The sequence below is a fragment of the Globicephala melas genome, chromosome 17 (assembly GCF_963455315.2).
Source record: "Globicephala melas chromosome 17, mGloMel1.2, whole genome shotgun sequence".
Taxonomy (NCBI): Eukaryota; Metazoa; Chordata; class Mammalia; order Artiodactyla; family Delphinidae; genus Globicephala; species Globicephala melas.
Genome location: NC_083330.1, coordinates 64111562 through 64117499, shown reverse-complemented (window position 1 = coordinate 64117499; position 5938 = coordinate 64111562).

Genomic DNA, 5938 nt, shown 5'->3' with positions numbered 1-5938 from the left:
GCTAATGTGGTCTGAGTTTTGTTTGACAATAATTTTAATGTTTTCAAAATTTGAAATGTCAAGTATTGGAAATGAAACCTTTGAATATATTTATATTATGTTTCCCTTGCAATATGTTAACTTTGTATAACTGTAAATAACTATTAGTAATTTTTCCCCAGTCTCTTAAGACTTGACACTTAAATCTGCTCTGATGTTTGCTAGCTTTTAAATATATTTATTTGACAGAGCAAAGAACCCTCTTCTCCTGGTTAACTGTGTCCTTGAATACAAAATAAAAGTTAGCAGTGATTAGTAGTTTTCAGTGATTTTTTTTTCATTTTATTAACTGAATTTTCAAAAAATCATGGTAAAATATAACAAAAGTTGCCATTATATCCATTTTTAAGTGTACAGTTCAATGGCATTAATTATATATACAGTGTTGGGCAACAGTATCCACTATTTCCAAAACTTTTCATCATCCCAAACAGAACTCTGTAACTGTTAAGCAATAACTCTCCATTGCCCCCTCCCTACAACCCCTGGTAACTTTTCATCTACTTTCTGTTTCTATGAATTTGCCTATTCTTGATATTTCAAATAAGTGGAATCATACAATCCTTGTCCTTTTATGTCTGAATTATTTCATTTAGCATAGTGTTTTCAAAGTTCATTCATATGGTAGCATATAGCAGAATTTCATTCTTTTTTTAATAAATTTATTTATTTTTATTTGGGGGGCTGTGTTGGGTCTTCGTTGCTGCGTGCGGGCTTTCTCTAGTTGCGGCGAGTGGGGGCTACTCTTCGTTGCGGTGCGTGGGCTTCTCATTGTGGTGGGTTCTCTTGTTGCAGAGTATGGGCTGTAGGTGTTCGGGCTTCAGTAGTTGAGGCATGTGGGCTGAGCAGTCGTGGCTTGTGGGCTCTAGAGCACAGGCTCAGTAGTTGTGGCGCTCGGGCTTAGTTGCTCCACGGCATGGGAGATCTTCCCGGACCAGGGCTCGAACCCATATCCCCTGCATTGGCAGGCATTCTTAACCACTGACCACCAGGGAAGCCCTCATTCTTTTTTATGGCTGAATAATATTCCAGTGTGTATGCCCACGTGTGTGTGTATTCATCTGTTTATGGATGGACACTTGGGTTGTTGTCACCTTTTGGCTAGAAAAATGCTACAGTGAACATCAGCATACAACTCACAGTGTGAGTCCCTATTTTCAGTTCTTTTGGGTATGTATCTAGGAGTGGAATTGCTAAATCTTATGGCAATTCTGTGTTTAACTTTTTGAGGAACCATCAAACTGTTTTCCACAATTGTCTGTAGCCATTTTACATTCCACCAGCAATATACAAGGGTTCTAATTTCTCAGTATCCTCACCAACACCTTTTATTTTCAGTTTTTAAAATTATTGTTATCACCATCCTAGTAGGTGTGAAGTGATATCTCACTGTGGCTTTGATTTGCATTTCTCTAATGATGTTGAGCATCTTTTATGTGGTTAACGACCATTTGTATATCATCTTTGGAAAAATGTCTGTCCGAGTCCTTTGCTAAGTTTTTAATTGGGTTGCCTTTTTGTTGTTGAGTTTTAGGAGTTTTTCATATATTCTGGATGTTACACTCTTATCAGATATACGATTCGTAAATACAGTCAATCCTCATTTACAGATTCTATATACGCAAACTTTACTCGTTAAAACTTAACTGTAACCCCCGAATCAATATTCATGGCACTTTAGTGCTCATTCATGTGCTTGTGCATAGTGGCAAAAATATTTGAGTTGCCCAGTGTGTACATTCCCAGCTGAGGTCAAAAAAGGTGACGTTTTGCCTCTTGTTTCAGCTCTCAGACTGTAAAGAAGCATCCTTTTTGTAATGTTTAGTGCCACTTTTGTGTTTTTTGTTGGTGATTTCACTGTTTAAAATGATCCCCCAAGTGTAGTACCAAAGTGTTGTCTAGCATTCCTAAACTCAAGAAGGCTGTGGGGTGCCTTGTGGAGAAAATGTGTGTTAGATAAGCTTCATTCAGACATGAGGACTAGTGCTCTTGGCCGTGAATTCAACGTTAATGAGTAAATAGTATATATCAATATATATTTAAAAAGGTGTCTTTAAGCAAAAACACATGAAGCAAGGTTATGTATTGACTGATGAAACTTATGACCAGAAGATCCCAGGATCTTTTTAAATTAGTTAATTAATTTATGGCTGCGTTGGGTCTTCGTTGCTGCATTGGGACTTTCTCTAGTTGCAGCGAGCGGGGGCTACTCTTGGTAGTGGTGCGCGGGCTTCTCATTGTGGCGGCTCCTCTTATTGCGGAGCACAGGCTCTAGGCACACGGGCTTCAGAAGCTGTGGCATGAGGGTTCAGTAGTTGTGGCTCATGGGTTCTAGAGCGCAGGCTCAGTAGTTGTGGCGCACAGGCTTAAGTTGCCCCACGGCATGTGGGATCTTCACCAACCGGGGCTCGAACCCATATCCCCTGCATTGGCAGGTGGATTCTTAACCACTGCACTACCAGGGAAGTCCAGATCCCAGGATCTTAACCCTAGGAGCATCTGTTCAGTATTCGTGGTGACTTTATAGAACATAACTACTGTAAGTAATGAGAATTGACTGTACTTTATCCCCTTCTTTGGGTTGTCTTTTTCACTTTATTGATAGTGCACACAGAAAAATTGATGCACGCACAGTTTTAATTTTGGTGAAGTCCAGTTTATTTTTCTTTGTTGTTGCTTATGCTTTTGGTGTCATATCTAAGAATCCATTGCCAAATCCAAGGTCATGAAGATTGACCCCTATATTTTCTTCTAAGATTTTATGGTTGTAGCTCTAATATTTAGGTTAATCCAGTTTGAGTAAATTTTTGTATATGCTGTGAGGTAGGGGTCCAACTTCATTCTTTAGTATGTGGCAATCCAGTTATCCCAGCACCATCTGTTGAGGCACCTATCTTTTCCCCTTTGAATGGACCTGGCGCCCTTGTCAAAAACCAATTGGCCATATATGTAAAGGTTTATTTCTGGGCTCTCAGTTCCACTCCATTGGTCTATATGTCTAGCCTTATGCCAGTACCACACTGTTTTGACTATTTTAGGTTTGTAGTGCATTTTCAAATCAGGAGTACGAGTCCTTCAGCTTTCTTGTTTATCAAGACTGTTTTGTTTATTCGGGGTCCCTAGGAATTCCATATGAATTTGAGGGTTGGTTTTTACATTTATGCAAAAAAAGTTGTTGAAAGTTTGAATTATGAATTATGGAAGGAATTATGTTGAATCTTTAGATTGCTTTGGGTAGTACTAACATCTTGACAATATTAAGTATTCCTATATATGAACACAAGATGTTTTTCCACTTATTTAGGTCTTATTTAATTTCTTTCAGCAATGTTTTGTAGTTTTCAGTGTACAAGTCTTTCTTTCACCTTCTTGGTTACATTTATTGATAGGTATTTTATTCTTTTAGGATGTTATTGTTAATTAGAATTGCTTTCTTAATTTCCTTTTCAGATTGTTCATTGCTGGTATGTAGAAACACAACAAATTTTTTTTGTTGATCTTGTAACCTGCAACTTCTCTGAACTTGTTTATTAGCCCTAGTAGATTTCTTGTGGATTCTTTAGAATTTTCTATATATAGGAAATTCTAAAGAATCATAAATAGATGTTGTTTTACTCCTTTCCAATTTGGATGCCTATTATTCTTTTTCTTCTCTAATGGTTCTGGCTAGAACTTCTAGTACTGTGTTGAATAGCAATAGTGAAAGAGGGCATCCTTGTCTTGTTCTTGATCATAAAAGAAAGCTTTCAGTCTCACCATCAAATATGATGTTCTCTGTGGGTTTTTATTAAATGCTGTTTATCATGTTGAGGAAGTTCTACTCCTAGTTTTCTAAGAGGTATTTTTTAAAACTTATTTATTTAATTTATTTATTTTTTGGCTGTGTTGGGTCTTCGTTGCTGCACACGGGCTTTCTCTAGTTGCGGTGAGCAGGGGCTACTCTTCGTTGCAGTGCGTGGGCTTCTCATTGTGGTGGCTTCTCTTGTTGCAGAGCACAGGCTCTAGACGCACGGGCTTCAGTAGCTGTGGCTCACGGGCTCTAGAGCACAGGCTCAGTAGTTGTGGCGCACAGGCTTAGTAGCTCCGTGGCATGTGGCATATTCCCAGACCAAGGCTCGAACCCATGTCCCCTGCATTGGCAGGCGGCGCCACCAGGGAAGCCCAGCAGGCAGATTCTTAACCACTGCACCACCAGGGAAGCCCTCTAAGAGGTTTTATCATGAAAGAGTTTTGGCTTTTGTCAAATGCCTTTTCTGCATCGATTGAAATGAGCTTACTTTTTTTTAAATTAAATTTATTTATTCATTTATTTTTGGCTGCATTGGGTCTTAGTTGCTGCACGCGGGCTTTCTCTTTTTGTTTTTTTTTGTTTTTGTTTTTGGTGTTTTTTTTTGCGGTACGCGGGCCTCTCACTGTTGTGGCCTCTCCCGTTGCGGAGCACAGGCTCCGGACGCGCAGGCTCAGTGGCCATGGCTCACAGGCCCAGCTGCTCCGCGGCATGTGGGATCTTCCCGGACCGGGGCACGAACCCGTGTCCCCTGCATCGGCAGGCGGACTCTCAACCACTGCACCACCAGGGAAGCCCCACGCGGGCTTTCTTTAGCTGTGATGAGTGGGGGCTACTCTTTGTTGCAGAGCACGGGCTTCTCACTGCGTTGGCTTCTCTTGTTGTGGAGCACAGGCTCTGGGCACGCAGGCTTAAGTAGTTGTGGCATGTGGACTCAGTAGTTGTGGCTCGCGGGCTCTAGAGCACAGGCTCAGTAGTTGTGGCACACAGGCTTAGTTGCTCTGCAGCATGTGGGATCTTCCTGGACCAGGGATCGAACCCGTGTCCCCTGCATGGGCAGGTGGATTCTTAACTGCTGCACCACCAGGGAAGCCCTAAGCTTACTTTTTTCCCCTTCGTTCTGTTAACATGATGTAGTACATTGATTCATTTTCTTTTGCTGAGTCACTCATATTCCTAGGATAAATCCCACTTGGTTATGGTGTGCCATACTTTTGATATGCTGTTGTATTACGTTTGCTAGTATTTTGTTGAGGATTTTCACACTTACATTCATAAGGGATATTGGTCTATACGTATCTCTTCTTGTGATGTCTTTATGACACATGGTAAAAGTATGTTTAGTTTTGTAAGAGACTGCCAAACTATCCTCCAAAGTGGTTATACCATTTTCCATTCCCACCAGGAATGAATGAGAGTTCCTGTAGCTCCGCATTCTCACCAGCATTTGGTGTTGTCAACATCCTGGATTTGGGCCATTCTAATAGGTATGTAGCGGTATCTCACTGTTGTTTTAATTTACATTTCCTTGATGACATATGGTGTTGAGCATCTTTTCATGTGCTTATTTGCCATCTGTATATCTTCCTTGGTGAGATTTCTGTTAAGGTCTTCGGCATGCTTTTATTTTTATTTTTTTTGTGGTACGCGGGCCTCTCACTGTTGTGGCCTCTCCCGTTGCGGAGCACAGGCTCTGGACGCGCAGGCTTAGTGGCCATGGCTCATGGGCCCAGCCGCTCTGCGGCATGTGGGATCTTCCCGGACCGGGGCACGAACCCGTGTCCCCTGCATCGGCAGGTGGACTCTCAACAACTGCGCCACCAGGGAAGCCCTTTGGCCTGCTTTTAAATCAGGTTGTTTGTTTTCTTACTAAGTTTTAGGAGTTCTTTCTATATGTTGGATAACAGTCCTTTTTTAAAAAAAAATTCTATTTATTTTTTGGCTGCATTGGGTCTTCCTTGCTGCATGCAGGCTTTCTCTAGTTGCGGTGAGCGGGGGCTACTGTTCGGTATGGTGTGCAGGCTTCTTGTTGCAGTGGCCTCTCTTGTTGCAGAGCACGGGCTCTAGTTTTGTGGGCTCGGTAGTTGTGGCTTGCACGCTCTAGAGCGCAGG